Genomic DNA, 12815 nt, shown 5'->3' on the forward strand with positions numbered 1-12815 from the left:
GACCAGTAAGCACGGTCAAGGACAGCACAATGGGTAATTGCAGTGGCGGCTGGGCCTTAGGCATATAGCAGTTTGGCGCATGTCCCTCCACCACCGAGGATTGCAGGGTGCTTCTCTTTGCCTCCTGTTGCTTCCTCCTCCTACTCCGCTTCCTCATCCTCTACCTCCTTCTCATCCGGTCAGCGTAACACCTTCACCACCAACTTCAGCACAGCCAGGGGTAAACGACAGCAGGCAGTTTTAAAACTTATCTGTTTGGGGGAAAACCCCCACATCGCGCAGGAGCTGTGGACGGGCATGGAACAATAGAACAATGAGTGGTTGGTGAAAGTGAGCCTCAAGCCCGGCCTGGTGTTGTGCGATAATGGCCGAAATCTCGTAGCAGCTCTGGGCCTAGACGGTTTGACATACATCCCTTGCCTGGCGCATGTGCTGATTTTGGTGGTGCAAAAATTCCTTAAAAATTACCCCGATAGGTCAGAGCTGCTGAAGAAAGTGCGGGCTGTCTGTGCGCGCTTTTGGCATTTTCACCCTGCTGCTGCTCGACTGTCAGCGCTGCAGCGTAACTTCGGCCTTCCCGCTCACCGCCTCATATAAGACGTGCCCACAAGGTGGAACTCCACCTTGCACATGCTGGCTAGACTGTGCGAGCAGCAGCAGGCGATAGTCGAGTTTCAGCTGCAGCACGCACGGGTGAGTCGCTCTGCGGAACAGCACCACTTCACCACCAATGAGTGGGCCTCCATGCAAGACCTGTGTGCCTTGTTGTGCTGTTTCGAGTACACCACCAACATGGCCAGTGCCAATAACGCCGTTCTCAGCGTTACTTTCCCACTTCTATGCCTCCTTTAAAAAACGCTTTGGGCGATGATGGAAGAGGATGTGGCACAGGAGGAGAAGGAAGACGGATCATTTATAAGAGTTTCAGGACAGTCATTCACAAGTTGCTCCGAGGGTAGGTTCCTGCACCTACATACGCCAGATACACAATTGTCCAGCCAGTGCACAGTTCCGGAGGAAGACGAGGTGGAGGATGAGGAGAAGGAGATGGAGGAGGAGTAACCGTGTTCACAGCAGGGTGGCACCCAAACCAGCTCATGGCCATCACTGGTGCGTGGCTGGGGGGATACAGATGACACAGACGATACACCTACCACAGAGGACAGAATGTTGTTGCCTCTGGGCAGCCTGGCACACATGAACGATTACATGCTGCAGTGTCTCCGCAACGACCGCCGAGTTGGCCACATTATAACTTGTGCTGATTACTGGGTGGCCACGCTGCTGGATCCCCATTAGAAGGGCAACGTACCATCCTTACTTCCATCACTGGAGCATGATCGTAAGATGCGCGAGTACAAGGTAAACGCGCTACTGGTGGCATTCCCACCTGACAGCGGGGGCACAATGGAAGCACAAGGCAGAGGAAGAGGTCGCCAACGTAGCTGGGGCACCACCAGCAGCTTAGAAGGCAGGGTTAGCATGGCCGAAATGTGGAAAAGCTTTGTCAACACGCCACAACAACCAGCACCACCAGCTGATTTGGAACATCTTAGCAGGAGGCAGCATTTCAGCAACATGGTGGAGCAGTATGTGTGCACACGCCTACACGTACTGAATGATGGGTCTGCCCCCTTCAACTTCTGGGTCTCCAAATTGGGCACATGGCCTGAGCTTGCCCTTTACGCCTTGGAGGTGCTGGCCTGCCCTGCAGCCAGTGTATTGTCTGAACATGTGTTTAGCACGGCAGGGGGTGTTATCACAGACAAGCACAGCCGCCTATCCACAGCCAATGTGGACAAGCTCACGTTCATTAAAATGAACCAGGCATGGATCCCACAGGACTTGTCTGTAACTTGTGCAGAATAGACATGTATACCGGCCTTACCCAGCCATTGTTATACTGTAGGCCAATTGCTCATTGTTGTATTTTCAATATTTCCCACCCTTTTGGTGTGTACCAAAATAAAATAAAAAAATTCAAACCAAAAAACAGTGTTGGCTACTTCCTCCTCCTCCACCGCCGTTTTCACCTACACCGCTACGTCCACCGCCTCCTCAACCTCCTACTCCATATGGACCTCCACCTCATAGATCAAGATTATTATTTTAAATTTTTACGTATTTTATTTTAAGTCATTTCACTAATTTGTCTGATACATTGTTGGGTGACATATCCCAAATTATTTTCTGTGATATACCCCTGCTCTACATTGTGGACAGGAAAATAGCTTTCACAAATTCGTCTGTTACATTGTTGGGTGAAATTCTCCAATTTCTGGCTGTGATATACCCCTGCTCTACATTGTGGACAGGGAAATACATTTCACTAATTTGTCTGTTACATTTTCGTGTGAAATTCATGAATTTTTGGTGGTGATATACCCCTGCTCTACTTAGTTGACAAGGAAATACATTTCACAAATTTGTCTGTTAGATTGATGGGTGACAAATGCTCATCTTACATTTGCGGCCTGCACTGCATTTAGAACAGTACAAATGGTTAGGCCAGAACAAGTACAGACTATAGTAGATTGGGGGGCTGACAGTGCCTACAGTTCCTTCGCATTATCTCCCAACCAGTCCCCTGCTGAAAGATCAGAGTTTGCACCTACAGCCCATTGCCATCTGTCTTTCAACTCACCCCCTTGCAAATCAGACAAGCAGTCTGAGCCCCAACTCATGCAGCAGTCTGTTATGCTTTTTGATGACTCTGCTGGCACGGTTTCCATGGGCCATCCACATAGCCCTGCCCAAGAAGTGGAAGAGATTGAGTGCACTGATCCCCAACCACTTATGTTTCAGGATGAGTACATGGGAAGATCACTGCAGCACGTCTCTGATGATGACAAAACACAGGTGCCAACTGCTGTGGATTTCTGCAGTCTGCAGACCGACAAGGAGGGCAGGGATGAAGAGTGGGTGGAAGATGATGTGGAGGATGATGAGATACTAGACCCCACATGGAATCAAGGTCATGCGACCTGTCTAGTTCGGAGGAAGAGGCGGTGGTCGCACAAAGCCACCATCACAGCAAAAGAGGGAGCAGGGTACAAAAGCGTCTGTTACATTCTTGGGTGACATTTTACCATTTTTGCCATGAATAAACCCCTGCTCTGCATAGGTGACAGGGACCTAAAATTTAAAAAAATCGTCTGTTACATTGTCAGGTGACATTTTACCAATTTTGCCGTATACAAACCCCTGCTCTGCATAGGTGACAGGGACCTAATTTTTGTAAAATCGTCTGTTCAATTGGTGGGTGACATGAACACAGTTTTGCCGTGAATAAACCCCTGCTCTGCATAGTTGACAGGGACCAAAATTTTTAAAAATTGTCTGTTCCATTGGTGATTGACATTAACCCATTTTTGCAGATGAAAAACCCCTGCTCTGCATAGGTGACAGGGACTTAAATTTCTAAAATTCATCTTTAATTGACGCGCGCCCCCTCCTTTCATTCGAACCTTCCCCTTTAATAACTTGTCCCTTATTTCCCCTCAATCACATTGCAGCCATTGACCTCCCTTGGATGTGGTATCCCTGCGTGGAACCCAGATTCCCCGCTACCCGTGATCACCATGGTAGGCGCAGAAAAGAACATCGAAAGTTGATAGAGAAGATATCTAATTAGATTGTGGACATCACGGGGACGTGCGACATGGTTGAGCAGTATGTGTGCACATGCCTACACGTACTAACTGATGGCTCTGAACCCTTCAAATTCTGGGTCTCCAAATTGGGCACATGGCCTGAGCTTGCCCTTTAAGCCTTGGAGGTGCTGGCCTGCCCTACAGCCAGTGTATTGTCTGAACGTGTGTTTAGCACGGCTGGAGATGGTTATCATAGGTTATATTCCCCAATGTTTTGGGGTGTACCCTAATGTAAACAAAAAAAAAAAAACACTGTTAGCTACCTCCTCCTCCACCGCCGCTCCCACCTACTCCGTCACATCAACCTCCTACTTCACATGGACCTTCTCCTCCTAGATCGAGATTATAATTTTTTATTTTTATGTCCTTTATGTTATTTTAAGTCATTTCACTATCCACATTTGTTTGCAGAACACTTGCCATGCTCTTAACCACATTTTGCTGCCATTTGCAGTCCTCTAGCCCTTTCCATGAGCAATTTTGGTGCTCAAAAGTTCAGGTCCCAATTGACTTCAATGGAGTTCGGGGTCAAGTTCGGGTCCCGAACTCGAACTTTTTTGTGAAGTTCGGCTGAACCCGTCGAACCCGAACATCCAGGTGTCTGCTCAACTCTACTAATAACTATGTATAAATATATCAGGGGTCAGTACAGAGATCTCTCCCATCATCTATTTATCCCCAGAGCTGTGACTGTGACAAGGGGATATCATCTGCGTCTGGAGGAAAGAAGGTTTGTACACAAACATAGAAGAGGATTCTTTACGGTTAGATCAGTGAGACTATGGAATTTTATGCCTGAGGAGGTGGTGAATTCACTAAAAGTGTTCAAGACAGGCCTGGATGGATTTCTGGAGAGTAATAATATTCCAGTCTATAGCAACTAGAGATGGGTCGTTGATCCAGAGAGTTATTCTGATTGCCTGATTGGAGTCAGGAAGGATTTTTTTTCCCCTTTAGTGGGGAAAATTGGCTTCTACCTCAGTTTGTTTTTTTTGCCTTCCTCTGGATCAACTTGCAGCATAACAGGCCGTACTGGATGGACAAATGTCTTTTTTCGGCCTTATAAACTATGTAAACTATGTAATTACAAAGCTTCGCAAAATAATATAATTTTAATATTTTCCTTGCAAATATTATTCTGCGATCATCTGACTCCTTGTGATTTCTAGCACAATAGGATTATCATCTAAAGAAGTAATGACTGTTTGCTTATGATCAGATGAGAGAGACGCCTACGGCATGAATAGTCCCTGAAACATGTGTCAAACAGATTGGTTCACGATTTTTCTTCCCTCAATAGAAATACTTCCCTCAATGTGGGCCACAATGCTAAATCTGTGTCAGACTCCTAGCCGCCCTGTACAGTTCATAATGCCAGTTTTTATTATGTAGCAGACGGCCTTTGAGTGTAACGTCTACCTCAATAGCTACACCCTTGATCATTGCTAAGCCATGTAAAAGTATGAACTGCTGTAGTATGTCTTGGTTCTACCAGAAATAAGATATTACTCTTGCATATAACAAAATACAGATTTAGTTAAAATGACCCTCTGGCTCAGGAAAGAAATTCACATAAATTAATAATGGGGAATAAACAGAACACCTACATACATGGTGCCCTCTTTTTCATCTTTTCAGCTGCAGATCTGCTGTTTGCTCGCTCTTATTCTGCCAACCCAAATGGTGGGAGAGCTTCGCAAACTAGCTGTTACACACTGAGCATTTGGGAGTCCAAGACAGTTTCTGCTGCCCTCAGGTTGACTAGCCTACCCAAGAGCAGTGCTGGACAAGTAGGAAGTGTCTTGGACTACCAATGTACAGTGGTATGGCTATCCTGGATCAAAGAAGAAGAGCATGGGAATCAGTGGTTCTGTTAATTCCCAAGTTAAGGTCAATTTTGGAGGGTCACTTTAAAACAAGGAAACACAAGTTAAATATGGTACATTTTGTTACAATTCGTTCTAAGTACTTAGCTACACATTAGTTACAAAATCATGTCTACAAGTAAATCATGCACCTGGTTTATGGTCTGAAAATGTAGACAAAAGTATACACAGCCTAAGGCCAGAACCAGAAAACCATATTTTGAGCCAATTAAGGCTACTTTCACACTAGTGGTTAAGGCTGAAGCTCAGCCTGCGTTTGTGGGAGGGGCGAAGGGGGACTATATAGCACCGCCCCGCTCAGCATCATGGACGCCGCGCTCTTACGTGATGTCCCTTCTGAGTCCGGGTCTCCTGTGCACGCAGCCGCTCGCCCGACCTCACTTCCGTCTGAACTTCGCTGACGCCCGGTTCAAGCTGCCGCCTGATTCGCACTGCCGTTACCATCTTCGCTCCCATCCGGTAAGCTCACGGCGCCTTGAGCTGCTCCCCGTTCTGGGAGCCTCGGCGCCCGTTTCTTCCAGTGTATTCGGATCGCCGTCCTCTCGCGATACTTGCCCCCCGCCTCGTCTCCTGGGCAACGCTGGCCGCGTCTTCCGGTTAGCTTAGAATCTTCCCACAGCATCGCCAGCACATACCATTGTTTTCCAGCACTATTATTCTGGGACCTGTAGTTGCACAGTTTAGGGACCAATCCACACTGCAGTCTAGTAGGGATCATTTTAAAACGAAACTGAAAAGTACTTCAGCAGCACTTAAATATGATACAAACTAACAGAATAAATCACTTATCAGCAAGACGTCCCCAAAAGTAGCCCCAGCCTATTATTTTGAAGTAACCACAGCCTGCACACGTCACAGTACCCAGATCTCATCATAAGCAGAGATGGTGGCATGGGACAACTTATTTCCTGCTAGGTCAGACACAATAGGCCTTTGCAGACGTCCACAGTAGTAGCCCCAGCCCCTAGCCCGGGAAAGATGTGCAGTAGTAAATAAACAAACAAAAAAAAATAAAAAATTAATATTTGCCCGACACGCATCAGGTTTGTCTGGTCCGGTATCTGTCATGCAGCATATTCATGTCATTGTCATTTCCTGACACGTATCATGTTCATCCGGCCGGGTATCTGCCACGCAGCAGATTCCTGTCATTTTTATTTTCCTGACACGCATCAGGTTCATCCGGCCAGGTATCTGCCGCGCAGCATTCTTGTCATTGTTATTTCCTGACACGCATCAGGTTCATTCGTTCAGGTATCTGCCATGTAGCAGATTCATGTCATTTTTCATTTTCCTGACACGCATCAGGTTCATCCGGGTGGGTATCTGCCACGCAGCAGATTCATGTTATTTTCAAGGTTCTCAAACGCATCAGGTTCATCTGCCGCCCTGACACGCATCAGGCGCATGATTGTTTCAACAGGTTCTTTTCCATCTCTGTTCCACGGTCCTGCCACGCGGCAGGCATATCAGGTCGTCTGTCACGTCAGGCATGTTTCAATTGGTTCATTTGTTTCTGCCCAGATGCGCGTCGGGTGCAGCTTGCCACTGGCAACGCAGGTGTTCTCGTTCGCCTGCCGCGCATCGGTCATTCAATTCTGACTCCAGGTGTTCGCTCATTTACCTCACATGTATCAGGCACGGTTCGGTTTCTCTACATTCGGGCTTCCAGCTCCCTGATCCACATCAGGTTCTACGTTGTCTCCAGCATCTCTCAAACCTCACCCCATGTTTTCCAGGGTCATCAAAGAGGTCTGTCTGGTTCGGTTTCCATTTAGGTGGTTTCCTCCAGGTATCAGTCTTAGGTCCTTGGTCATCCAGATCATTCAAGTTCCACGGTATCATACGCCCAATCCAGGTAAGTTTCGATGTTTCACTATTTCGTCCTTCAGGATCCTGCCAGAATCATGTATGTCGCCTTTCTTTCAGGTAATCTAGGCCAGCTCGTCAGGTGGGTCAGCCCTCTTACCCCTTTTTTTGGTGACGGCTTTTCTCTGTCACACTTCGGTGTTTGCATTCAGAGGGTTGCGCAGGTTCACTTGAGGGTGTCAGGTGGCTCTACCACCCCCCTCACTTCCATTTTTCCCATCATTTATTTCACAGCACGATGTCCCGCGCTTCCGATATCGCCAAGACTCGCTCTATTTCGGAATCACCCAGCTCGGCCCATGGAAGCAATCTTTCCTTCAGGCAGTGGACCATTCCAAAGCTAATGACTGAATTAACCAGGAGAGGCATTCGGCTCGCAAAGCAGAGTTGTACAGACTGCTGAGCCTATCTTAGCTGCGGAGGAACAAGTGTCCCTGTCTACAATCCAGACATCGCTGGCCCAGCTTCACTCAATCATTAACACTCTTTCCAGTTCAGTGTCTGACATCCAGACCAGGTTGCTGGCTGTGGAGACCAGGCCATCAATGCTGGACATACCTACCTCTCCTGTCCCAGGCCCCTCCACCACTAGGGCTCCAACCCCAGGTAGGGCTCCCAGCTCCTTTACCATTGCTCCGTCACACTTCGTTCCTGACAACATCCGCAAGGATATTCTGGCAGGTAAAGATGTAAACCTGGCTTCTATCCTCATTTCCACCCATGACTCCAATGAAAACAAGACCATCGCATGTGGGGACGTGTCGGTGGTTCTTAAGTCCAAAGATGCTCGCTTGCACAAAAAACTCTCCATTCTGGAATTTGTGCTGGCTTTCAGCTTATTCCGGGATATTCTATGCTCTGCCCAACCACACCGTAGGGAGGAGCTAGACACCTACCTGTACAGGGTAACTGATTTGGGTCACAAGTATGGAGGACATGCCTTTTATGACTATCATTGCTCGTTTTCTGCCAAAGCCGCTGCTGCTCTGTCCCAATTCCAGCACATCACGGATTGGTCCACACTAGACATGGAGCTGTTCTGCAGGCATTTTGCGGGTCTTAAAGCGCCCACTTGAGCAACCTGTCAATCCATCTCGCATTCCTCCGACTGGTGTCCCAATTCAGGATCTCTGGCCCAAGGTAGGCCCCCTGCCATTCCTTCCGGGTCCTCAAGTTCAGGGCAGAACGTTGACAAATGGGGAGGCCCATAGTGTTTCTGGGAAGGAGTCAGGTGTGCAATAATTTTAAGTTGGTCAGACTGTTATTTTTCAAAATGCAAGGCCTTGCACGTTTGCTCCATTTGTTTCAGGGCCCATCCCCAGTCTTCTTGTCCGTAAAGATCGTCCAAACATCTATGACTAACCGCAGTCAATATCGAATTACTAGCTACCCTCCTTCAGCATCATCACGACGTTTTGTGCAGTTTGATTTTTCGGTTTTCTCAGGGGTTCCACACAGGGCTGGTTTCCCCCCCCCCCCCCCGCTGGCCACATGGGAAGGCTCCAATCTCTGTTCCGCCTTGGCAGATCCGGAGTCAGTCGACTCTCTCATACAGTCCGAAATCAGCAAGGGTTTTCTCCTAGGTCCATTTGCAGTCCCCCCCTTTGACATCTGGAGGGTCAATCCCATTGGTCTGGGTCACAAAAAAGTTTTCAAATAAAAAAAGGCTGATATTTGACCTCTCTGCTCCTCATGCTTCCAGCACACCTAGTTTAAATTCTCTAATTCCTTTGGAAGATTTTTCCATGCAGTACTCTTCTTTGGACGAAGCCATTCGGTTGATCCTCCAGCTGGGACCAGGCGCTTGGCTTTCCAAGGCAGATATTGCCGATGCCTTTAAACTACTTCCAGTTTCACCTCAATTATGGAAATTCTATGGCATCAAATAGAGGGACCTGTACTATTTTTCAGACAGATTGACGTTTGGATCAAAAAGCAGCCCCTGGCTGTTTGACCAATTTGCCCAAGCTCTCCACTGGGTCTTAGTCAATCATGGCGAGTGTTCCAGGGTCATTCACTACTTGGATGACTTCCTGCTGATCAAAACCTCAGAGCAAGCACCCAATCAGCTCCAGGTACTTATTGACATATTTTCAAAACTAAACATCCCGGTTGCCCCGGCAAAAGTTGAGGGCCCATCTTCAATCATAACCTTCCTGGTCATTATTTTGGACACTGGTAAGATGAAAGCCAGACTAGCCGACAAGCTCAAAAAAATCAAAGATTCCATCAGGAAATCAGTCACGGCCAGGACCCTCGCCAAGGTCGAACTCCAGTCACTTCTGGGAATGTTAAACTTCGCCTCAAAGATCATGCCTCAGGGCCGAGCTTTCATTTCCAGACTGCTGCAACTTTTACCTGCTGCCTCTGATCAGGACGCCTTGATCCATCTTGATACCGCAGCGACGGCCGATTTACACATGTGGCACCATTTCCTCTCAAACTGGAATGGCATCTCCCTCTTCGTCCCTTCTTGGGACCACAATTCAACCACATTCTTTTCCGACGCAGCAGCTTCAAAAGGGTTTGCAGCCATTTTTAACAACCACTGGTTCGCAGGCCCTTGGCCGCTTCAGATTTCTTCAGTTCAAAGTTCTATCAAATGCTCTCCACTTCTAGAAATCTATCCCATTGTCACAGCAGCCCAGGTCTGGGGCGAGCTTTGGAGGAATAAGCCAGTCATCTTCATCACAGACAATTAGGCAGTCATAGAAATCCTCAGCAAAGGCCGTTCCTCTTCTCCACAAATCATGCCTTTTGTCCGTTGACTAGTGTGTCTTGCTTTACAGTTCAATTTTCATTTCTCATGTAGATTCATGCAGGGTTCAGCGAACACGGCTGCTGATGCCCTCTCTCGTTTCAACTTCCCTGTTTTCTTTCAGGTAATGCCAGATGCCGATCCATCAGGGGTCCCTCCACCCACCCTCGAGACACTGACGATGGACTAAGCAAGCACGTCAGAACGGCTAAGTCACTCATTAATAATTCCTTGTCCCTCAATACAGCCAGGAATTACAAAACAGGGTGGGAAACCTTCAGGCAATTCTCCCTCAGACATCTACAAGAACAATTGGATAGAACAACTTACGTCATGGCATTCCTGGCTTTTTGTCACACAGAACTTCACCTATCATTCAATACCATCAAGTTGTACTTTGCAGGGGTACAAAAATTTTTCACTTTAGATCATCCAGCCAGTCTATATTTTCTTCGCAAGCCATTAAATCCACTCTGAGAGGAATCCAAAAGAACAACAAGCCAGAGTCCAGCAGGAAGCCAGTCACCGGGGCAATGTTCAGGGCCTTTTCCGACTCCCTAGACAATGATCCTTTCGGTCCATACAAAAGCATAGTGATCAAAGCAGCCATGTACCTCTGTTTTTACAGGTTCTTACGGCCCGGGGAATTCACCAGCTCTCCTGGACATGCAGGCCCCACCATAGATCAATTAGCCTGGCAGCAGACGCATTGCACCCTATCACTCCACTAAAACCTCTCAGGTGGGACCGCCAGTTAAAATCCACTATTTCCAGACCTTCAATGACTGGTGCCCAGTTGCCGTGTTCAAACAGCTATTCGCCACCTTAAAAAATCTTACGCCATGCAGCCCTCTTTTCCCTTTCAATTCCAAACATCTCACAGCATCACAGTTCGTTCACCACATTAGCTTCCGGACTAGGTTTCAATGCCAAGGCCATTTCGGGACATTAGTTTTGCATAGGGGCAGCATCCGCTGCATCAAGTCATGGGGTCCCAGCGCATGTCATACAAAAAATGGGCAGATGGCAATCTTCCTGTTTTACGCACTACGTTCTAAACCCGCAGGTTGAAATTGCCAAAGCCTTTAGCTCTCTGAGTTCAGTAACTAGCCATTTCCTACCTGATTGATTTTTGCCTCTCATTTAGCTCGCACACGGCCATGGTTTCCAGCACACCTCAGCCATTGATAGCTGACAGTCAAATCACTTTTCCTAACCTGGTTTGTCCACTCTGTTCCCACCGTAGCCAGGGCCACAAGTGGTTAAGGCTGAAGCTCAGCCTGCGTTTGTGGGAGGGGCGAAGGGGGACTATATAGCACCGCCCCGCTCAGCATCATGGACGCCGCACTCTTACCCCTCCTACCCTTCCCCTCTTTACCTCTCTCACCATCAAGGCATGCCCCTCATTTAGCTCGCACACGGCCATGGCTTCCGGCACACCTCAACCATTGATAGCTGACAGTCAAGTCACTTTTCCTAACCTGGTTTGTCCACTCTGTTCCCACCGTAGCCAGGACCACAAGCGTTGTTAGAATCCGGCAGGCAGTTCCGTTGCCAGAACTGCCTGCCGGATCCGTAAAACCGTATGCAAATGGAAATCTTTTTTTTCCAGATCCGTTAGACGGATCTGGTGAAATACCGAATCCGTCTCATCCGTTATCATCCGGTTTCAAATGAATTTTTCAAAGATCAAAAGAACCAATTTCAGATGCAAATTGTACAGTGGCTATAAAAGACAACTGAAGGTCACATACCCCTCAGATGCTGCCTCAGAAAATAGCAAACATGATGCCGGACCACATTCAATTTGGATTTCAGGCTCTAATCCTAGAAACTGTATTTTTGTATACTTTTTTAACGTAGCTTTTCCGAGTTCAAAGCTGAACCCAGAAATATTTGCCTACCCCATGGTACGAAAATTTTCTGTATTTGATACTGTACTCTACTTAGCGCAGCTCTTGATCGCGCAGGCTAAAGACTTTGGAGGCTCTGCATTAGTATTGTTCACTGTGACTTTACCAGCTCCTATGATCAGGCTTTACCCCTAACTTGACCATTAGAGACGTTGAATTCACTGTGAGTAATGCTAGCCAGAAGCATATGCCTTTCGTTCTCCATGAAGAGCCCGTTCCATCACTGGATTTCCAAAAATTGTCCTTTGCCCTGTGAGAATGACCACAGAGCAAAGGAAAGCATTTGAGCATTTAATGGTGGTATGGCCAGTTTAAGGTCCCAAACCAGGCCAACTAAATTATATAGCTTGTATTGCTTTTTTTTACATATTTGCTCATTTTTATTTACACTCTTTTTTATTTTCTTCTGATAGATTTCTGGCAACAGGAGAAAGTTTGACGTCCCTCCATAATCAGTTTTGTCTAGCAATATCTACTGTTTCCTTGAGTGTTAAGGATACCTGCCATGCTTTGTGGAAGCAGTTGCAAGCAGAATTGATACCAAATCCAAGTAGGCAACAGCGGATCGAAATTTCAGAAAAATTTTGGGAGTTGTGCAGTGGACGGGAAACATATACGCATTTTCAAGCCCCAAGGCACTGTTTCTGAGTACTTTAATTACAAAAAATATTTTTTCATTATATTAATGGCCATCGCTGATGCCCAGTACCGTTTTCTGGCAATCGATGTTGGGGCT

The sequence above is a fragment of the Bufo bufo genome, chromosome 1 (genome assembly GCF_905171765.1).
Source record: "Bufo bufo chromosome 1, aBufBuf1.1, whole genome shotgun sequence".
NCBI classification, from domain to species: domain Eukaryota; kingdom Metazoa; phylum Chordata; class Amphibia; order Anura; family Bufonidae; genus Bufo; species Bufo bufo.